Genomic DNA, 24,602 nt, shown 5'->3' with positions numbered 1-24,602 from the left:
GCTGTATTTTGGGGTAAAGTCTGTAGCAACTGCTACATTAAATTTAAATTTTGCCCCGAGGGGCGAGTTTATTGGGCAGCGCCACTCATCTTGTGAGTGAACATACCACCATAGCAGAATGTACAACACTCCCCAATAGGAAGAAAACCCGCTGGGTTGTTCATCCTGTCACTTGTACCCAGACACAGCTGGGACTTGCTTAACTGTCTCAAGTGAACAGCTCCTCAAACAAGAAGATTAACATTTATCAACCCTTAAAAGCTTACGTTATCTTGCGGGTGCAAAATGGGAAAATCTTTTAAGAACAGTATCAATATTTGACAAATAGTGTTTTCCTAACTCAAACAATGTGGGGTTTATTATTCTACAGTTATTCCTAATGTCTCTCAGGTGTTCACATTCACGTAGATAGTGGTCAAGGCGGTGTCCATCACTCTCACCACAGATTCTGCAACATTTTAGGGTAAAGTGAGCAGCAACTGCTACATTTTAGGGTAAAGTGAGCAGCAACTGCTACATTTTAGGGTAAAGTGAGCAGCATCTGCTACATTTTAGGGCGAAGTGAGCAGCAACTGCTACATTTTAGGGCAAAGTGAGCAGCAACTGCTACATTTTAGGGCAAAGTGAGCAGCAACTGCTACATTTTAGGGCAAAGTGAGCAGCAACTGCTACATTTTAGGGCAAAGGGAGCAGCAGCAACTGCTACATTTTAAGGCAAAGGGAGCAGCAACTGCTACATTTTAAGGCAAAGTGAGCAGCAACTGCTACATTTTAAGGCAAAGTGAGCAGCAACTGCTACATTTTAGGGCAAAGTGAGCAGCAACTGCTACATTTTAAGGCAAAGTGAGCAGCAACTGCTACATTTTAGGGCAAAGTGAGCAGCAACTGCTACATTTTAAGGCAAAGTGAGCAGCAACTGCTACATTTTAAGGCAAAGTGAGCAGCAACTGCTACATGTTAGTAATCTGGCCACTATCACGCTAGGCGCTGCTTTCTGGTTGGCTCCGTCTGTTTATGGCCCCCATCCACAGCCGCCCCCCCCCCTCTGATAGTCCCCCCCCCTCCCTACACCACTCACAAACACGCTACACTGAGGCAGGACACTATACCGAGGCAGGCTACACTGAGGCAGGACACACTGCTGTAGCCCAGGGGCTGAGAAAGGATCCACCAAGATAACAGATAAAGAGTACACAACCTTAAAATATCTGGACGACTCGAGATAACCGCGCCAGCTACCCTCTCCCTCACCCCTCACACCCCTCTCCCCCCCCTCTCACAAAATTTACGTCGTCTTGATGTTTGTCTCTCCATCTTCCTCCTCCTCCTCCTCTCTCATTTCTCATGAGGCTTCATCTCCCCACCACTGGGAGCGGGGGGGGGGGGAGGAGGGGGGGAGGGGTGTTTGGCCTCCAAAGCAAGCAGCTTTGTTTACTAATGACGTCATCTTGTTTACCGAGAATTCAAAATGTGAATCACCTCTTGATGAAGACTGGATTAAAAATCTCTCGTGGCTATAAAAAGACACACACACACACACACACACACACACACACACACACACACACACACACACACACACACACACACACACACATCATTTGGGGGGCCTCGTAGCCTGGTGGATAGCGCGCAGGGCTCGTAATTCTGTGGCGCGGGTTCGATTCCCGCACGAGGCAGAAACAAATGGGCAAAGTTTCTTTCACCCTAAGTGCCCCTGTTACCTAGCAGTAAATAGGTACCTGGGAGTTAGTCAGCTGTCACGGGCTGCTTCCTGGGGTGTGTGTGTGTGGTGTGGGAAAAAAAAAATAGTTAGTAAACAGTTGAGAGGCGGGCCGAAAGAGCAAAGCTCAACCCCCGTAAAAACACAACTAGTAAACACAACTAGTAAACACACACACACACACACACACACACACACACACACACACACACACACACACACACACACACACACACACACACACACACACACACACACACACACACACGCACACGCACACGCACACTGGGAGGCACGCAATGTTGCCCATTGTTTATTGACTTATAACAGGCAAATTCGGTCTGGATCCTATACTGGGATAAGTACCGAGTTGACTTGTGTGTTTATGTCATTAGGTATTATAACTACATGTGATTCTTGTAGCAGTATCTAGTGAAAGCTGTTATGTTCACCAGCCACACACACGGTCGCCTGTACGTGGCAACAAGATAAGTATATTCGTTAAGATTCACATTATTTTCTATCTCAATTTGGTGTTTTCTGATCATTGTTGCTCATTCTGGTACTGGGACCAGATTCACGAAGCAGTTACGCAAGCACTTACGAACCTGTACATCTTTTCTCAATCTTTGGCGGCTTTGTTTACAATTATTAAACAGTTAATGAGCTCCGAAGCACCAGGAGGCTGTTTATAACAATAACAACACAGTTGATTGGCAAGTTTATGCTTGTAAACTGTTTAATAAATGTAACCAAAGCCGTCAAAGATTGAGGAAAGATGGACACGTTCGTAAGTACTTGCGTAACTGCTTCGTGAATCTGGCCCGAGGTCATAAACCCACACACCTGCCTACAGGAGTGAATGCACACACACATGCACATGCACACACACACACACACACACACACACACACACACACACACACACACACACACACACACACACACACACACACACACACACACACACACACACACACACACCCACCTGTCAGCAGAAGCGTTGTTATGCTGAACTAACAAAACTAGCACGGGGTAATATGCCACCCGTCCTCTTACATAGAACGTCGCTTTTCGCACGACACAAGTATTAATACACCAGTCGGCAACCCGCCCTCTCAACTAGTATGCTTTATTTCGTACGTTATGATGACCAATACGGGGCACCGCTCCAGTGCCAGGTAAGTCCACTACGGGCTCACCATAGCCCGTGCTACTTGGAACTTGTTTCGAGTAGCTGAATATATGACAACATAACAGGTGACCAATACTCACGCCACCTGTGGGCACAAGTGCCAACACAACGTTATTTGTTTACAAGCTTTTCCTTCTCAACTTGTTTTAACATTTTGTTAACAGTTGTACGCTTGTTACAACATTAATTACCCCCCCCCCACGCCCTTGTAATATGGCTCATTGCGGTGCACTGTATTGATTAGTAGTGCACTTTATCATGGTCCAGAGGAGTCCCTCGCCTGCAGGAGAGGCAGCAGCCCCACAACACGGTACAACCCCCAACTCCAAGGTCGCCAACGATCCTATTTTTCCCGCCCTACCTCGTTGGAGTCGTGTCCCACACCCCCGGGACCACTCCTCCCACAGGTGAGGCGGAGGAATGCCAGCCACCTGCCCTCACTGACCCGGGGTCGACAACGGCTCTGCGCTGCGTCCGGTAACTGACGACGGACATCTGTACCGGCTACCTCACCTCTCACCGTCTTGCTGTACCGGCTACCTCACCTCTCACCGTCTTGCTGTACCGGCTACCTCACCTCTCACCGTCTTGCTGCGGAGAAAGATACTTAACGCTCTCTAGCAATTTACGGGCTCATGCTAACGGATAATCCCGCTGTTCAGATTTCTTGGTATGGCGACCTGGTGTGGTGATACCCGGGGGGGAGGGGGTGTGTGTACTCACCTAGTTGTGTTTGCGGGGGTTGAGCTCTGGCTCTTTGGTCCCGCCTCTCAACCGTCAATCAACAGGTGTACAGATTCCTGAGCCTATCGGGCTCTGTCATATCTACACTTGAAACTGTGTATGGAGTCAGCCTCCACCACATCACCCCCTAATGCATTCCATTTGTCAACCACTCTGACACTAAAAAAGTTCTTTCTAATATCTCTGTGGCTCATTTGGGCACTCAGTTTCCACCTGTGTCCCCTTGTGCGTGTTCCCCTTGTGTTAAATAGACTGTCTTTATCTACCCTATCAATCCCCTTCAGAATCTTGAATGTGGTGATCATGTCCCCCCTAACTCTTCTGTCTTCCAGCGAAGTGAGGTTTAATTCCCGTAGTCTCTCCTCGTAGCTCATACCTCTCAGCTCGGGTACTAGTCTGGTGGCAAACCTTTGAACCTTTTCCAGTTTAGTCTTATCCTTGACTAGATATGGACTCCATGCTGGGGCTGCATACTCCAAGATTGGCCTGACATATGTGGTATACAAAGTTCTGAATGATTCTTTACACAAGTTTCTGAATGCCGTTCGTATGTTGGCCAGCCTGGCATATGCCGCTGATGTTATCCGCTTGATATGTGCTGCAGGAGACAGGTCTGGCGTGATATCAACCCCCAAGTCTTTTTCCTTCTCTGACTCCTGAAGAATTTCCTCTCCCAGATGATACCTTGTATCTGTGTGTGTGTGTGTGTGTGTGTGTGTGTGTGTGTGTGTGTGTGTGTGTGTGTGTGTGTGTGTGTGTGTGTGTGTGTGTGTGTGTGTGTGTGTGTCCGTCCAGACCAGACCAGTAGGATTTAAAACCTGTGCCAGGATGAAGAGTGACATCATATAGTGGCGTCCCACCTCGTGTAAAACATAACCTTTTATCTCTTATTTTCGTTAGGTTGGGTTCCTAGAGTAGTGATGACAAAGGATTACATACCTTCCTCAGGTCTTAGATCCTACTCGTCCAAGTCCTCTAATTACCCCCCCCCCCCTATGCTTCCCCCTCCCCTCCTCCCCTCCCCTTTCACTGTTGTCCTGGACAGCTTTCTTAAATTATGAGAAAGTAGGTCGAAAGGACACAGGTGAGAGCTGGAAACACAAACGAGTCTAAGAACAAATTAAGGAAATGGCCGTACCCTGTGGGGGCATTTAGAGGTGCCCTGTACGGGCTGGTCAACACGTGTAGTGCCCGGAAAGAGGTTGTGAAAGCCACCTCCATTCATAACTTTACAGGCCAGATTCGACAAGGAATTCGAACGTCTGAATTGTTAAATTATAACACAACAGGTGGTACAACAAGGCCAGTAGGCGGGGAATAAGGAGCTAAACCTCACTTCCCCGCTGTCACTGATAGGTAAGTATACACACATTAGGTTAGTACACCCCCCCCCTCACACACACACTAAAGTCACAATAGCGTGATGCATCAAATGATCTCGGACGTAGGTTCGAATCCTGGTCACGGCCCTTGTGGATTTGTTCAGACTAAAGTCACGTGAACTACCTGGACCGTGGAGGTGGTGTTGGAGCAGTACTGGACAAGAGTGCCAGGGGGGGGGTGAGGAAGGAACAAGGTGGTTGTGAAGAGCCTGAGTGCCTAGAGAGGCAGTATATCAGTGCCACCAACATGCAACATATGGCCTATCTTACCTCTCTCAAGGCCGGAATGGGAGCGAGCCTCTTACTGCGTCCTTGCCCTCGATACATTCAACTCCGTCTCCACTAGCTATATATCAAGGAAGGAATTATCAAGGGAAAGCGCCAAGCTATTACGACTATATAACACTGAGAAGGGGTCGGGATAAGGATTTGGGATGGGACTGAGGGAAGGAATGGTGCCCCAACCACTTGGACGGTCGGGGATTGAACACCGATCTGCATTACGCGAGACCGTCGCTCTACCGTCCAGCCCAAGTGGTTGGGTAGCTATATATCAAGTACATATATTTTTTAAAACTAGCTATCCCATATATGCCTCCAACGATGGCAGCCGGTAACTTGCTCCACTCCTCGACGTGTCCTCCGGCACCTACACATTTGTTAAGCTGCGGGCAACACGCTCCCTGCAACCCTCAGCTAATGTCTCTCTCTACACTAGAGAGATTATTATCAACAGCGGCCTGAGATATATCCACGTTTTCTATACGTAGGTTAGGTGGGTGGCTTGGGTTTGCGCGTCTCGGTACCCTTTATTTTGTACGTTGTGGCAACTGTAGAGAGCGGGCTGGCCCTTCAGCACACAGTAAGTGCTTACCCAGGACACCATCCGCCTCTGGCAAAAAACTGCCACCCGATCCGTCCCTTTTTCAACGGATCAGTCCTCCCCCCCCCCCCCGGGCCCTTGCTTGACACTGCCAGACCCTGCCACTCAGGGCCCGTCCTCGCCTGCCCTGCTACATGCCCCTCACCCCCTCTCCTTGCCCTCCTCACAGACCCTTCATGCAAGCTTGACTACAAACAGACATCGTATACTATCCTTAGGCTCCACCCAAAAGGCCCAGAGCTACAATCTGTACTCGCCTAGTTGTGTTTGCGGGGGTTGAGCTTTGGCTCTTTGGTCCTGCCTCTCAACTGTCAATCAGGTGGTGACGTGTGTCCCACGAGGACAAGGTGTATTCTCTCCCAGCTTAGTGAGTGTTCTTGCTCTCGAACCTATTATGGTATTAAAAGACTGCTGTTATATACATTTAACTATGTAACTAGCCTTTCTGGACTAACCCGCTTCGCTAAATGTATCTTCCGGGGTCCTTGTTGAGGTTATCTTGAGATGATTTCGGGGCTTTAGTGTCCCCGCGGCCCGGTCCTCGAACAGGCCTCCACCCCCAGGAAGCAGCCCGTGACAGCTGACTAACACCCAGGTACCTATTGCACTGCTGGGTAACAGTGGCATAGGGTGAAAGAAACTCTGCCCATTGTTTCTCGCCGGCGCCTGGGATCGAACTCAGGACCACAGGATCACAAGTCCAGCGTGCTGTCCGCTCGGCCGACCGGCTCCCTAATACATATTAATATTGTAATACATATTAATATTTTAGTGTTACCATCACAGCCACGAGGCCCCCTTCCCCCACAACCCCCACAGCAGTACCACGAGACCCCCCCACTGCCTCGAGACCCCCCCCCACAACCCCCACAGCAGTACCACTCCCCCACACCACCAAGGCAGCCGTCCATCCTATCACCATTGGCTACTATCATCACAGCTGCAAGTGGTCGCCCACATTTAGCCCTCCGCCCCCCCCCCCCCCCGCCCTTAGCAACACCACCAACACGCGGCATTTGCCACAGTAATCCAACCCCCCGCCCCCGCCCTCACGGACCCGAGTGAAGCAGGATGCTGATAGCAGCCAAGTGCTGCCTGCAGGAGAAGGAAGAGAGAAAGTGAGGACATTGAAGAGAGAGAAGAGTGAAAGAGAGAGAAGAGGGAAGGAGAGAGAGGAGTAACATAGCACCAATGGACTACAAGGGTCCCTGTGCAGGGATCATGACCATAGAGCCCGTAGTGCTTTCTTACATGTGTGCTTGTGTACACTAAGGTGTATATGCATGGCAATGCTTTCATCATATTTATTAAACCCAATATTATGTATTCCTTGTGACGACCGCCGTCTCGTTTAGTACCGTTCCAGGCTTCAAGTCATTTTCCTCACTTCACTGTACATACTCGACGGCCCAGAGGATGTTCTATTATCTTACTGGAAGGCTGTCAGTTGTAGCACTTTTGAGAAATTCATTTTTTGTTTTAAGGGAGGTAGGGGGAAGCTGGGTTACGTTTCCCCAAGATGGCGGTTGCAGGCGCCACTGCTTAAGAGGACACTTTTGGTGCCTCTCCGACCAGCATGAGAGGAAGATGACTGGTTGCTTTTGTTTGAAGTAACCAATCAACAGGTAGCTCAGCGTTACGTCATCAGTGAGAGCGTGCTTGCTGGGCTCTCATTGGGGGAGGAGGTGACAGTGTACCCCGAGAGTTCGTGGCAAGTAGACGCAGAGGCCCAGCTCCAGGGTTATGTTAAATGTTGTAGATTGTACTCGCCTGGTTTTGATTGAGAGGGGGGAGGGGGGTTGAGCCTCGGCCTTTTTGGTCCCACATCTCAACTGTCAATCAACTGGTGTACAGTTTCCCGAGCCTATTGGGCTATCATACACACATTTTAGACTGTGTATGGGGTCTGACTCCTCCACATCGCATTGCATTCGTTGGCATTCTATTTGTGAGGCAGGATGAGACGTGGTGGAACTACTATGGGCCTTGTATCATCACAAGGAGCAGCCTAGTTAACCTCAGGGGGTTACTTAGGCGTTGTCTCTGAAAAGCTGCAAGTTGAAACGCAGCAGTGAGAAAAACCGTTGGTGTGAGGCCAAGGAAGGACGCACCGTCACACAAGGATCCACGACGGACCGAAACGTCGCCACGACGGACCGAAACGTCGCCACGACGGACCGAAACGTCGCCACGACGGACCGAAACGTCGCCACGACGGACCGAAACGTCGCCACGACGGACCGAAACGTCGCCACGACGGACCGAAACATCGTCACTCTCGTATGTGTAGTGGTGGCGTTAATGTTTCCGGCCCCGTTATTGTGACAATCTCTGCAAAAAGGAAACTTCTTACTTTGCCGCGAAATCATCTGAAGACATCCAGCCTCAATATATTTGACAGTTCTTTGAGAATGATGTTACATCGCTGCTTTTATGTTATGACAATGGTGTACTCGGGTAACATCATCTGGGATTCCCTTCCATAAGTCAATCCTACCCACCATGCTCCCCCCCCCTTTCCATCCCTTCGACGAGGTCAAGAGGCGAGTCACTGTGCTAGAGAGAGACAGAGACAGAGACAGAGACAGACACAGACACAGACACAGACACAGACACAGACACAGACACAGACAGACAGACAGACAGACAGACAGACAGACAGACAGACAGACAGACAGACAGAGACCGACCCCCAGTATACGAGGCCAGACGCCGCCGCTCCCACAGAACCTATACCAACTCAGCGATAAAAATACACCTCGACATTACTGCAATACACACAAGTAGACTCAGAGACCACGTCGCGCGAATCCTCTCTGCTTACTCTTGGAGTAACAGTCTACATGAACGGCAGAGGGGGAGATTTAGGTCATGAGTGGGGAGAGGAGAACACGGGGAGGGGGTTGGGGGGAGGAACAAACGAGATGAACGACCACAGGAAACTGGGACACGACTTGGAAAACCCACAAGAGTTAAACATCAGCAGTCACTTGGCAGACAAGTCCAATGAGTACAAAGATACAAGACCAGTCACCGAAGAAGGAAAGAAAGCCATTTGGGAAAGGCAATTACAGCTCCAGGCATACAAAAAGAAAGAAAAAAGATAGAACATCGAGGTGTGGGCAGTAGATGGAGTTCCTTACACCGTTGTACTTCAACCCCCAGCAGAGCTGTACGCCTCTGACCCCACAGACACACCGCCTGTTGGAGGCAGACATCCCTGGGGTACAAACCTCGTTTCTTTCGGATCATTAAACAGCATAAACTACCCTGCTTGTGCATCTCCGGTGCTTCCGGTGCCTCCTACCACCAGAAATGACTCGAGTCAAGCCTGGCCGGACGTGGGGAGGTTATCTTGAGATGATTTCAGGGCTTAGCATCCCTGCGGCCCGGTCCTCGACCAGGTCTCCTTTTTGTTACACCCCTCCCCCCATCAGGAAGAAGCCCGTAGCGGCTGTCTAACTCCCAGGTACCTATTTACTGAACAGGAGCATCAGTGTGAAAGAAACTATGTCCATTTGTTTCCGTCTCCACCAGGGATCGAATCCGGAACCTCAGAACTACGAATCCCGAGCGCCGTCCACTCAGCTGTCAGGCCCCAGAACCTCATCTGGGGCCTGACAGCCATCATCCATCATCCAGGTACCATCATCCAGGTACCATCATCCAGGTACCCCCATGAGCAACACACGCAAGTCAGTAAGCACAAGTCTTCAAGCAGAAGTCACAATACCTTGGATCAAAACCTGACACCCAGTCCACACACCTGACACCCAGTCCACACACCTGACACCCAACACCACACACCTGACACCCAACACCACACACCTGAAAACACCGGAAGTGACGAGGTTTGGGCCCGTGCTGGACAATTGTCAAGTCGTGTAAGGAAAGAATGGGAGAGAAAGTCCCAATTAAGATAAAGCAAGGTGAAAGGCGAGTTAGATTGTACCATCAGGGAGTTAACAGGAATAAGGAAAACCGCAGAAAACCTACTGGCAAAGTGACATTTATCTTGTCTCTATGTGAAATAGTCAAGAGAAATGGCAACCGCAGGGAAACAAGAGAGAGCCTATAGGGAATATAAGCGCAATCACATTAGTTAAGGCTACACCATTGAGATCATTCAGAAATATATACAAAAATGCATTCATAATATTTGGCGGACCAGGACTCCGCGCGGTGCTGTCATAACTCATCCTGTGTTTCCCCACTTCCAAACTATTCCCTTCACCTTGTACCTCTCCATCCTCTTTTGGTAATCAAACAAGGTGAGTACGAGAGGGGTCGTGGCCGTCTCCACACAGCGGGACCAAGGAGCCAGAGCTCAACCCCCGCAAGCACAAACAGATGAGTACAGCCTACAGCCGTAGCCTTCTTGAGATGATTTCGGGGCTTTAGTGTCTCCGCGGCCCTGGTCCTCGACCAGACCTCCACCTCCCAGGAAGCAGCCCGTGACAGCTGACTAACACCCAGGTACCTATTTTACTGCTAGGTAACAGGGGCATAGAGTGAAAGAAACTCTGCCCGACTGTTGCTCGCCGGCGCCTGAGATCGAACCCAGGATCACAAGTCCAGCGTGCTGTCCGCTCGGCCGACCGGCTCCCCGTCACAGTCACAGCCAGCGGGGAAGCCTCGACTGCTTGGCCGACAATAACCAGAAGGTGGAATGATCTACCGGATGCTTCAAGAGCTTCCCCGAGCCTCTTGAAGCACTTGAATGAAGGAACTGGAGTGCGTGTGGAGGAACCCGTCCTCGGCGACGCCACCTCGCTAGGTAAGCCACTCCTCACATTAGACTAAAGAGCGAGAGAGAAATATAAATAAACGAACAATTGAAGTTTGTCAAATAATTTAATACAATTATGCTGCATATGAACTGCATTCCCAGACGCAAGCACACAATCTCCCGGTTCACTAGATGCAAGCAATCACAATCACCCAAATGACAAGACATTCACACGGAGGAGAAGACATGGAGAACAAAACTTATGGACACAGTATACAAATTTCTGTAGTGCAAGAGGTGAAGGCGCCAACATGAGACGGTCAACAGTACACTACGTTAAGTAATAATTGTAATTACGAAGCAATAAGATGCTTATCTTAACATACTAAGAAGGTTAGGTAAGGTCGGTGTTTTCTATGAAGCTTTTCAAGGTAGACTAAAATATCCACAATAAATTAGTATGTCACATAGTCAATATTGACTTATTAAATAAGTGCATAAGAAAGTGCGAGAACGGGTTGCACTAGCAGTACTAGATCTGGTACTTACACAATAGGGAACAACCTGTTGATGGTTCCGTGGGTCAATGTCCCCGCGGCCCTGTCTCTGACCAGTCTTCCTGACGCCCGAGTCACACATGAAGGACCCAAACAGGAACTAGTGAGCACTGAAGGACAGTGTTTGACTAGCGAGTCTTTAGGAATTATGCAGCGTATCCTCAGACCACCGACCTCAACACTCGTCATAAATTGGCTAGTAAAGGCGGGGTCCAAGAGCTAATACATCTGGGAACCTAATTTTGCTCTATAACAAATCCCACAAAAATCTCCATCTCCCCCCCCCCAAATCATAGGCAAGTCTTGCCATAAAAACCATCTTGTTCTATAATTCAAAATTCCTAAAAGAGTAATTGCGCAGAACTAAAGTGGTATGAGAACTACACCACAGGAGGGTAGAAACAGCCTAACTACTCTATCTCTTTAAGATGTAGTTTTCTTGTCTCAATAAACATACTTGAACTAAACTACACACCGGAAGATGAGACGACCACCACGTTTCGTCGTCTTGATAATTGTCCAAGACGGATCGAAACGTCGTCGTTTTATCGTCCTGAAATCATCCCAAGATAACGTCAAGAGGACCTGAACGACATAGATCATTTACAGTTTCGTACACTGCATGAAGCTACATAGTGCCGTCCCCAGCTAGACTGGTCGAGCAGGGCACCGCTCCTGTGCCAGGTAAGTCCACTACGGGCTCACCATAGTCCGTGCTACTTGCCCCGCTCCTGTGCCGGGTAAGTTAAGGGCTCACCATAGCCCGTGCTACTTGCCCCGCTCCTGTGCCAGGTAAGTTAAGGGCTCACCATAGCCCGTGCTACTTGGAACTTGTTCCGAGTAGCTGAATCTATAACAACAACTAGACTGGTGTTAATGACGGGTAATTAAGCAGGCAGAAGAGGCCTCAGCCAGTCAATAGACATACAATTACAGCAGGGATAACAACCCCTAGCACTGATAATATACAAATTATGTATTTTGAATACAAATTAGTCGTCAAAACTTAAATCTTACCGTTAAATAAACCATATACTGTGTCCGTCTCCCCCCCCCCTTCCCAGGAATACTCTCCCCTAACTAGCACCTCGTTAACACCCCCCCCCCCTTGCAACTAGCATCCCGGTAAGAATACCTCCCCCCCCTAAGAGTGCAGGTAGTGTGTGTACAGAGACTGTACCCTCTGGCCCTGGAGGCCTGGACACAGTTTGGTCACCAGCGTCTTGTGAAACACACACACACACACACACACACACACACACACACACACACACACACACGCACGCACACGCACGCACACGCACGCACGCGCACACACACACACACACACACACACACACACACACACACACACACACACACACACACACACACACACACACACACACACACAGCTACAGCCACGCCCGTGGGCGGGGGGTCGTGGGAACCCGAGGCCACCCATAGGTTAGCTTGTATTTATTGGATTTGTGTTACATTCGCTGTGTTTCAGGACTGGCGATGACGTGGAGTGGGGACGTACTTCTCCCTGATATTAGAGCGTACTGAGTCTGGGGGGCGCCACGTTTCCCCGTCAGGTGAACTAAACATGGCTGAGACAATATCTTCAACGGCCGCCAGCTTCCTCCTCTCCAGGCCACCTTCACCTTCAGCGGCAATTTCTAATCGAATCACGCCCATCCCCCTAACTTAATTTCCATAGGCAATTCTCACCATACAAATTGGTCACCCAGCGAACACTCAGAGGGGAAGAGATGGTGGGAGAGGCAGGAGAGAGGGAGATGGAGAAAGCACGGGAGGGAGAGAGATGGAGGACGAAAGCCTACAGCATTGTACACATTTTAAGTCGTCTTAGTCTTGATCCGTATACAAATGACACCTCCAGCTCCCGTCCACAGCCCTTCAAACCCAGCAACACGGTAACCATCCTCTACATCAATGTTATTAGCTCCTTTAACATTGTAAACATCGACTTGAGAATGGTCCATGACGGACCGAAACGTCGTCGTCCCTTCACTTTCTAGTGTGGTCTGGTCAACACACTTCAGCCAGGTTATTGTGACTCCTCGCCTGCACTGTAAACACTTCACTGTAGAGCGAGTCTCTGGATATCACTGCACCATCAGCTGGGTGATGAAACATCGACCACACTGTGGCAACGCCTCATAAATTCATGGCAACTTCCCGTGTTGATGCCAGGCTGGGCGGGAACCTCATTGTTGTGACCAAGAGGAAAAAAATCAAAGGTAAACTCTAACACTTTTCTCCTGAAACACAGATAGCAACCCCGCTATAGACGATACCATTAAGAAATGCGAAGATTGTGTTCACTGGGCGTGGTACAATGATTTTGACACGTTCATCATAAAGTAACGCTAGAAACAGCCGAATGACAAACACACACACACTTTTAGGATACAAGTTGGTGTTCCAGCTTGCGGGTGTTGCAATATTGCAGAACCTGTGACCTCAAGGCTACCTGCTGGTGGGATGGGCATGTGGGGGTGCATGGCCGCTCTGTGTTGGTGGACCATAGTAAAGACTTTTTCTCCAGTCCTTACGTGGCCTACCCCACCTCCCAGCACCTGGCCAGTGGACACCCTCCCAGCACCCGGCCAGAGGTGGACACCCCCTCCCAGCACCTGGCCAGAGGTGGACACCCCCTCCCAGCACCTGGCCAGAGGTGGACACCCCCTCCCAGCACCTGGCCAGTGGACACCCTCCCCCCAACATCTCGCCAGACGTGAGAGCTCCGTGCAGGACACGATAACCCACCACTAAAAGAAGCCAACCTTCAACCTTATCGAAAGATCGTCCGTCACTCGTGATAAAACCTCATCTTCATATATACCAACTTTTATCCAAAATGCTCTTTCCCTCCGTCCCCCCAACATGGCAAGTGTCGCCCCCAAACCGCACCGTCGTTCTACATGGCAAGTCTTGCCACAGACCGCAGGGTGTGAGAAAGGCACCACCCCCAGCCGGCCAGGCCCCGGGCAGAGATGGCCGCTGCAATAACAAGGAAAGATCCACAAATACGGTCTCCAAGTGCGGTAGCCGTCTAGGGCCTCGGACAGCGCTGCTCTGGCAAACTGGAACTAACAGGTACATTGTTCATCACAATGAAATATGTAAAGTAAAACATGTGTAAGGGGCAAGCAACAACATCAGCAGACTAACAGACGTTGTCACAGCTCGAATACGATTTGGCTAAAGGTATTTCTGGCAGTTGGGCTTGTACAGGAGTCTAAATGATGTTAAGTGTAAAGTGTGTGGACAAAGACAGGGACACACACGCTTGAGCACTTTTATCTTAGATAAAATTGAGCCATTTAGAGATAAACCTAAACTCACGCTGCATGAAATGCCAAAAACTATTTTATTACTAAGGATAGAAAATCTGACGTACTTGCACAGTATCCATGTTTCGCTTCCAGGAGATAGATGACATGAGCTTGTGGAACAAGCAGTGTAGTGTGAAGACTTATAATAACAAACAGCTCCCCTATGACCCGGTAATATCTCCACACCTAAAACAGTTATGTATTAGTGACAAGATCTACTATTAATGTGTAATGATTAACTGGAAATATAGCTATTGAAATGGAACAATGTCTGTAACTAGTTGATTTTATAATTATGAGGTGTGCAGGATAGACGTGATCGTTAATGTAATAATCTCCGTTGAGGTCTGATAAAGACTTTTTGTGCCCTCTGTGTTGCTTTTTTGCGCTACGTCTCACAGGATGAATATGAGGTGCACAATGAGGGGAGGGGGTTAGGGGCAGAGGGGAATGGAGGGGAGATAAGATGCTTAAAATAACTCCATGAACTGATAAAGGTAAATCTTGGCAAGAGAGAGAGAGTGGCGGGAAGACCATTCAGGGGTGACTATGCAAGGCGTGAAAGGTTATTAATGTGCTTGATGCACGCACTATACAACCCTCAGCCTCTCATCAAGGACGACCCGGGCTGCTTGCCACCCCCCCCCCCCCCGGTCAAGGACGACCCGGGCTTGACATTCCCTTCGTCAGGGACCCGACCTGGACGAGAGGGAAGAGGAGAGAGGATAGAGAGGGAAGATCTCTCCATACAGCCTATGATCCTTCACCAGCCGCCCTGCTCAAGAGGGCTCTGGTACCGTCACCACCCGCCATGTTGGCCAACAACCACCTGCTAACCGCCACTAATTACTCACAGGTGACAACAGCAAACAACAGGTGGTGACAAGGAGCGAGAGCAGCAAACAATGAGAAGGCAAGACATACCCGCACCCAGGCAGGAGCAGGTCTGCCATCTTTACAAAGCCGGCCGCTACCTAACTGTTTGACTTGGAGTATTTAACCATCGGCCAGTGTGCTCCTCTGGTCGATGGGGGGTGAAGGAGAGGCGGGAGGAGCGGCCTCGCTGAACCGTAGGTAACAACTTTCGCTGGGTGGTTGTGGGGACCGTTAACTTGAAGGGCTGTTAGTGTGCTGGGCTCGTTACTGGCCCCCACATTTATTGATCTCTCCGCAACTTGCACCTCCCCCACTCCCTCCTGCTGAGGGAGAGGGCAGACTGGAGTTGAGAAAGGGAGAAACAGTTACAGTTATGTAAGGAAATTAGGAGGAAGGCGAACAGCTGATTGAACAGTGCCAATCCAGTTTCATCACGACCAGAACCGGAGCTGCCCGGGAACACTCCCGCATACCATGGCAGGGAAGGAAGGAAGGAATTATCAAGGAAAAGCGCGGGAGAGCACGGCAGTGGTCGTCTAATTAAAAGTCGTGAAAAAGGAAAGCTCAAGGGAGAGTCAGATCGGATAGGTTGGGAAGAGCAGTGTGGAGGAGCGAGATCACTGGAACCCATCGTGTACCATTCACTCACAAAGATCCGTGTAGCAGTAGAATGAAATGTTCGACTGAAAAACGGAGGTGGACAAAGGTAACATTGTTCCGGATCATGAGAGCAGTAGAGTTTGGGGCTCGAGCAGAGACAGGAGGCGAGGAGAGAGACGCAGAAGTACCCAGGACGAGCACTCGGCTCCTGGAGCCACACACAAAGCCGTCAAAACTCTTGAGATCACAAGATGTAGTTGTGAAAGAGATTAGTAGTTGTGAAAGAGATGTAGTTGTGACAAGATTAAAATTGTCAAAGCCACAAATATTCCATTCGACAATAGACAGTGAACAAACATACAAGTAAACAAAATGAAAAATCTAGAGCATGGAATGGACACAGGAAACTTGCAGAGTTCAGGATCAAGGTTCTGTGAAATTATGGTTGGGAGGCATAGGTAACCCCAGCAATGATGGGCGGTGGTGAGGGGGGAAGGTGATGGTGGGTAGTGGTGGTCGAGGGGGTGGGGCTGACGAGGGAAGGAGACAGACACGAGGAGAGGAGAGACTACGGGGACTAAACCTCACGTCGCTTGAGGACAGAAGAGTTAGGGGAGACATGATCATTACATACAAGATTCTCAGAGGCATTGATAGGGTAGATAAGGACAATTTATTTAACACAAAGGGACACAAGTGGAAACTGAGTACCCAGTTGAGCTATAGAGATATTAGAAAGCACTTTTTAGTGTCAGAGTCGTTAATGGATGGAATGCATTAGGCAGTGATGTGGTGGAGGCTGACTCTATACACAGTTTCAAATGTAGATATGATAGAGCCCAGTAGGCTCAGGAACCTGTACACCGGTTGACTGACAGGTGAGAGGCGGGACCAAAGAGCTAAAGCTCAACCCCCGCAAGCACAACTAAGCGAGTACACATACCAACAGGCGTAACCCCAAACAATGACGCCCAAACACCCGCCCCTCTTTCATGCCGTGGGGTAAAAAAAGTATGGTGACCTTTACCAGTATATTTGTGATCTTTACACGGCTCGAGCGACCTTTCCAGCTGTATGGGCGACCTTTACTCTGATAGTCAATACACCCGGACCAAGGAAACCACCCTGCATGATCCCCTGGATACTCGAATGACATTATGACAGATTGTGAGAGTAAGAGTGAGTGTATCAGTCACGTAGCGCGCGCGTACACGGAGAACACGCGCATGCATGCGCCATTGGGGCTAAGTGACCAATGGCGTCCCCCCCCCCAAAAAAAAAGGCTTTGAGCCCTACACTAAAAATTTTGACCACGACCGAGTTCCAGTACAACTGGAACTGTAGTTACACAGTAGTGTAACAGTAGACCTGGGGCTTTAGTCAACTGCAGAGGGGGTAAACCGGCCACAATGTTTGGTCTGCAAGTCTCTTACACCTGAGCACCTTATTGGAACTTAATAATTTGTATGGTTAATTTTAGTACTACCTTAAAATATTACGTAGTCAGGTGTAGGTGTGTGTGGAGGGGGGGGGGCCAACCACAACAGCTTTACGTTTCCAGATTATTGTTGTTATAGATTCAGCTACTCTGAACAAGTTCCATGTAGCACGGGCTATGGTGAGCCCGTAGTGGACTTACCTGGCGCAGGAGCGGTGCCTGTGTGCGTTTCCAGAGACCTTCAATATACATATACTCGAATTGGAGTAGGAGGACAGTTAGTTACTCATGCCCGCGCCACCACTTGGGTGGCTTAATCCTCCTCAATCAAATCAATCGACCGAGTCATTGTGTGTTACGTAACATGGGGGAAGGGGAGGAGGTATGGGCAAGAGGGGGAACAAAGTGTTACCATCTCTACTAAGGGTTATTCTACCATCTCCAGAGGTTATTCCAAGAGCCACGTCAGGTACATGACTGATCAGAGTGTAACACCTGTATATCAACACCACTGAACAGGTGAGAGATTTTTAACCTAGGATGTGATTATCACTTATTATACGAATAACCACGAATACCTAATTGTCCATCTGGACACAGGTATGATGGCAAGGCGAGCTATCATACCTGGATACTCCTGCTCGTCTCTCCATCACCAAGAACATGTACAGGTATGATAGCAAGGCGAGCTATCATGCCTGGATACTCCTGCTCGTCTCCCCATCACCAAGAACCTGGCACCCAGCACATCCCCGCGGGGCCCACTTATCAAGGGCCACATCCCCGCAGGGCCCCATTAATCACCTAAAAGATCACCACCTCCTGCCTGCCTGCCGTCCTTATCACCCACAAGTGTCCACTACGCTATCCAACCTTCCGGGCCACGTCACCCCCTCGCTCGGGAGCAGCACCCTCCCCAGCACTTCCCAGTCCCCCATGCACTCTCCCGCGTCCCCTCCCAGCCCCCATCCACGCTCTTCCCCCTCCTTCCCGTAACTTTTGTTTAGGGGGCGGGGGGAAGAGTATGGAGAAGCACAGGTGAAGGGAATTTCAAGAAAGTAGAACAGTGCAAACAGGAACGAGCAGGTCCATTGTTTATCACAACGAAATGTGTCAAGTAAAACATGTGTCTGGGGCAAGTAACAACATCAGCAGACTAACAGACGTTGTCACACCTCGAATAAAACTTGGCTACAAGTATCTCTGGCAGCTGGGCTTGTATAGGGATGTAGGTGAAGTGCAAAGTGTGTGAACAAAGACGGACACATACACTTGAGCATTATATTTTGGGCTGAAATGAAATTGAGCCATTTAGAGATAAATCTAAACTGACGCTGGAGGAAATCGCGTCAGTAATCCATCTTATTACTAAAGAATTAAATATCTGAAATCCTTGCACTATATCCATATTTCGCTTCCAGTACATATGAAATTACGAAGCAAGTAGTGTATTGTGAAGACAAATAATAACAAACAGCAGCTCCCCTTTGAGCCTGTTGAAATTGAGCATTCTCTGTAAATACCTGACATTATAATTATAAGGTGTGAAGGATAGATGAAACTGTTAAGGTAATAATCTCCGTTGAGGTCTGTTGAAGATCTTTTATGCCCTCTGTAATCCTTTTTTGCACTACCGCTCACGGGATGAATATGGGGTGCACAATAAACTAGCCGCCTCTGGTGGCAACAATAAAACAAAGGAGTGAAGGTTTAGAAACGGGAAATAGTGCAAATTAGGATAGGAGGCGGACTGTCCGCCTTGCTGACACGATGTGTGGGTGTTGGCAGCTATGCTAAACTTGCCTCTCTCGTCAGGGAGCTGTGAGTACGTGTGAGGTTCTTCACATGTATTGCAGCATATTGAAAGGTAGAGAATGGTAATTGGTCTGTAGTTTTTAGTTTCACTTTCAAGTTACTACCCCCCGTGACCCCACTCCCCCTCAACCCCCCTCCGTGAGGTGATAACGATCCTTATCTCCCCGACGACAGGAACACAAAGCTAGCACAATCCTCAGAAAAGTAGTAAGAGACTTTTAATACTAAACCAATTGTGAGGGCGAAAAACAGTCATAAAGGAACCCGCTCTGTATAGCTGGTAATATTAATCAGAATCTAACATAAAGAATCACAAGCTTAACAAAACAGGAAACAAGAACGTAAACAGGAAATGAAGATTAATGATGATCTCTCCGTGTTTTGTATAATACAGTGATGAAATCCCAACTCAAAGAATGCGTGTGAGAGACAGGGACTTCAATTATCTTCAGGCAGGCATCCGAATTCTGCCCGTGTAGGCTACTCTGTATGACTAACCTTCCTGCGAGATGGAGATCGAGTACCACATGACTATCTCTTAACCCAAACTATGCAACCCTTCATATAACCTCGAATTGCTATATATAAATGAACATGTACACAAGTATGTTAATTAAAACAAAGGTATTATGTTGGTGCTACTGTAACCGAGAGGTTCAAATCTCTCGGTACATGACTACGCCTTTGTGATAGGCTTAGCCCAGATACAGTGCTGTACTTCGTTTTCTCTCTCCATAATTCTTCTGCTCACGGATGTATACAGCTTGACAACTGGTAAAAGTAAGCCATGTGAAAGTAATTCTAGGCTTCTGGAGAGTGAATCATTATTGATATGTTGCATGAGGCAAGCCTAGTCTACTCTCATATTTAGGAGAGGCTTTAGTAAGGGAGGGGGTAGGGGGGGGGGTTGTCGAAACTACAAATCCCACTTTGGTAGTGTTAAAAGTAGACCTCTTTCTATAAAAAAGGGCATTATGGATCATAAGAGTTTATAAATTGTATCTAAATTAAGTCTAGCCTATGTCGAGGTTCTAAATTTATTCACAAATTTCATTGTGTGTAGAGCTACGTTATAAAGTTTGTCAGGGTGGTTTTAAGTGTTTAATAATCAAGCTGTATTTGTAAGAGTAAATTGTATTATTGAGGTTAGAGGAAATTATATAGTTTATTCAAGCATGTTGATAAATGTGTTTTTTCCTTATTAAGTAATAAACAATATAAAGGTCATATTTACAAGGGAAATACTACGTTTATATATATATATATTTTATACAATTCTCAGTAAACCCATTTTCCATAACACCGAGCATGAGCCATAAACCCCAAATGTTATACTTGATCCGCCAAGGGAGACATTTTCAGATCCTAGGCAGGACTGTCCGCTGATTGGTGGATGGCGGCCGTGCGCAGCCTTCTTGCGCAGAGCCTCCGCGCAGGTCTGGGGAGGGTCACTAGGGATAGAGATGACCCTCACATGACCCAGGATGGACGAGGCCCACCCGGCACCCACTGGTACTTACGACATGGACTAACTGACTGACTGACGAGGCTTTGTCACCCCTATACCCTACCTCCCCTGGGGCCAGATTCACGAAAGCACTTACGAACGTGCACATCTTTCCTCAATCTTTGACGGCTTTGGTTACATTTATTAAACAGTTTACAAGCAGGAAAACTTCCCGTTCAACTGTTGTTTTTGTTATAAACAACCTCCTGGTGTTTCGGAGCTCATTAACTGTTTAATAAACGGAAACAAAGCCGCCAAAGATTGAGAAAAGATGTACAGGTTCGTAAGTGCTTTTGTGAATCTGGCCCCTGAGTGGCCTAGAATTGCTTCACCTGCCTTCCCCGACGACTACCGCTCAAGGTGAACTATTGTACTTGGTATTATATCACACCACGTGGCGACCCTCTCCACATTGTTGTATTTTTAATTCTCGCATTTATGATAATATAAAACATCGTACTAAAAGAGCCCTTATCCTAACATACCAGAGGACTCAAAACAGAAAAACGGGACAGTATGTCAATTTCACTGAGTTACTACCATTTTCTAGTACGACGATTGTTGTCCCTTATGTAGAGTATACGTCAAAATGCGACGTTCTACTGAGAGGACAGATTTGATAACCAGGAGCCAAATTCACAAAAGCAGTTACGCAAGCACTTACGAACCTGTACATCTTTTCTCAATCTTTGGCGGCTTTGTTTCCAATTATTAAACAGTTAATGAGCTCCGAAGCACCAGGAGGCTGTTTATAACAATAACAACAGTTGAGTGGGAAGTTTTCATGCTTGTAAACTGTTTAATAAATGTAACCAAAGCCGTCAAAGATTGAGGAAAGATGTACACGTTCGTAAGTGTTTGCGTAACTGCTTTCGTGAATCTGGCTCCAGAATGCAAACATTTTCCTTTGTCCTCCACCATGGACAGGGTTAGTTCAGAGACTTATTGAACAATCGACCCAGTTCCTGACGATCGTGTCCCGTGCGCACTAGGCTAGTGCCCCTGACATCAACAACGCACCTGTTGATATTGTCCATAACAAATAACAAACGTATAGGCAATATATTCCCAACCCTAAAAAAAATTGAACAAAATTTTCTAAGCCCGTTCTATACGTAATTTGTATCGCCACAAGATAATGTATACAGAAGATGTCAAAAAGTTCATCACACCAATTAGAAAACTCCCTTTGGGCCTATGAAAATATTATGAAGATTTGATTTACATTCTCTACAGATATGACGCGTAGGCCTAAGGAGAAACTGACTGTAGCATACAAATAAAAAGACACAAGGGGATATTTATATCAACATAAAATAGTACACGGAACAATGGCTCCAACTTGGACAAATTTACATTCAGAAAATAACTTGGTATATATATATAAGGTTTGATAATAGGGTTGTAGAGTTATAAAACAGATTACCTACAACTGACGTGCGATAGCTGGATTAGTACAAGCATAGGTTAGACTTGTATATGTCAATATACTTCCTGCAGTGTCCTCAGTTTTGTCCTTACGAGAAAACTGAAAACCTTGGAATTATTTGAATTCTTTTGTTATCTTTTGCAGTGCTGGAAAACGACAACAATGAAGTGTTGAACAACAAATCTAAAGTTGACTGTAAACTTAATTTACAATAAGGTTTATTTGAATTATATCTTCTATTTTCATTCGCCATTAGCGCCCAAGGCCATCACTTGCATGGCGTGACAAGGGTTTGTTTAAACTAACCAAACTGACCAGTGGTTGGAGTTAAGCATTATTACTACAACCTTGTGTTACATCCTAAAGCTTCTAGTGTTACATCCTAAAGCTACCTATTGAATTATTCTTTCCAATTTACACTATCATATCTTGTGTTTTACCTATCTACTGCATCATACTACCTTCTCTCCTGCTATTACATTATACTTTTTTTCTTCAAGAAAATACAATATAAATCATATATACGTAAGTGTTACAAGGCAATACTACATTATAATTCTCAGTGAACAAGTGTTTCATTATCACAGAACATGATCTTTAAAACCCCTGAATGTTATACTTATTTTTCTTTAAATGATTTATAAAAATTGGAGATTTACATTAATGTACAGGGGAAATGATTACATTTATATATATTTTATATAATTCTCAGTAAACAAATGTTCCATATCATCACCGAGTATGAGCCGTAAACCCCAAATGTTATACCTGATCCTGCCTCGCCAGAACTTCAATATTTTGTCTACTGAGTAACCCTACTGCCTGCCCACACACACAAAAAAAATGTAATCAGAAAGTAACATAATTATTGTTAATTTCTGATTACATTATACTATCTTACATTATACTAGCCTATTCCATGCTGCATCAATCAATTGCATTATATACTCTACTGATTCATCCCCAAGTTCTCTCTACGGAAAAATAAATTAACTGAAAACGATTAAAACATTCAATTACTTACTAATTGTTATTTAACGAATTAACTGACGCTCGAGGAAACTTCAGATATAAATGAAAATAGTTCGCAAATCACCTATTTGTCGAGTGCCAATCAGACCCTTACTTCAAACACAGTAAACAAACAAGGAAAAACAGAACCAAGCCATTCTCTCAAACCACAAACACCGCAGTTTACCACAGTAAACACTGACCTTTAAATGGCTCTTTATTATCCACAGACGAAACGACAAAAATCCTAGTTTGATGTATAAGTTCCAGGGATAATAAGAGCACTGATATATCCCGGTGAGGAGGTAAAGGAGATGGGTTAGATGAGCACAGTGAAGGCGGGGAGCGGCGAGGCGCGACACACCCTCCACCTCACCTCAGGCAACACTGACAGTCACTACCACTAAAGCCACTGGCAATCCCCTCCTCAGTTACCACCTCGTGGTTTAAGCTGGGGGTTTCTTGTGTGTGGTGTTCTTTGATACATGACGGTGGTGTGGTGGTGGTGCAGTGGTGTAGTGGTGGTGAGTGGTGCAGTGGTGGTGAGTGGTACAGTGGTGGTGAGTGGTGCAGTGGTGGTGAGTGGTACAGTGGTGGAGAGACTGGTGCATTGGAGGAGATGAGTGGTACAATGGTAGAGATAAGTGACACATTGATATATATATATATATATATATATATATATATATATATATATATATATATATATATATATATATATATATATTATATATATATATATATATTTATAATATTATGATGGCTTTGCAAGTTGCATTCAGGAGTGTTTTAACTCCTGGATGTAACTTACAATGCACCCAAGAGTTAAAAATCTCCCTGGTGCCTATTTTACTGTCAGGTGTACAGAGAAATTAGGTGAAAGGTAACTTGCCCAATCGTATCTGTCCCACTCTGAGATTGAACTCTGGCATTGTTATAGGCCCCATATATACCTATGTCCGACCACAACGTATTGAGAGTTACTCAAGCCAGCCTCGATGCTCAACAGATGGGTTCGAGTCCTTTCCAGGATTGACTAGGCACCAATCCTTAGCTGTTCACCTTGCAGTAATTGGGCACATGGTTCCTAATCGACTGGCAGGTCGAGTTCCAAGGAAAACTAATATCTTTTTGAGGTTATCTTGAGATGATTTCGGGGCTTAGCGTCCCCGCGGCCCGGTCCTTAACCAGGCCTCTTTTTTGTTAAACATCCCAAGGAATTAGCCCATAACAGCTGTCTAACTCCCAGGTACTTATTTACTGCTAGGTGAACAGAGGCATCAGGGTGAAAGAAACTGTCTATTTGTTTCCTGGGATCGAACCCAGAACCTTAGGACTACGAATCCCGAGTGCTGTCCACTCAGCTGTC

The 24,602-nt window shown here is 47.0% G+C and overlaps 1 protein-coding gene across 6 annotated transcripts in view; it reads right to left on the bottom strand.

Moving 5' to 3' along the window:
- LOC123755445 (SH2 domain-containing protein 4A) overlaps positions 1-23,642 on the bottom strand; it is a 77,533-nt gene extending 53,891 nt beyond the window's left edge. For 5 of the 6 annotated variants that reach the window (XM_045738135.2, XM_069327727.1, XM_045738134.2 and 2 more), the window contains exon 1: positions 23,437-23,636. The gene's annotated coding sequence lies outside the window, so the exon portion shown is untranslated. Of the gene's footprint in view, positions 1-23,436 lie in introns of all 6 variants that reach the window. The other variant, XM_045738133.2, reaches the window with a different exon arrangement.
- Positions 23,643-24,602: the final 960 nt, after the last annotated feature.

This window comes from Procambarus clarkii, chromosome 20 (genome assembly GCF_040958095.1).
Source record: "Procambarus clarkii isolate CNS0578487 chromosome 20, FALCON_Pclarkii_2.0, whole genome shotgun sequence".
Lineage (NCBI taxonomy): Eukaryota > Metazoa > Arthropoda > Malacostraca > Decapoda > Cambaridae > Procambarus > Procambarus clarkii.
This window is presented reverse-complemented; position numbering and strand designations above follow the sequence as displayed.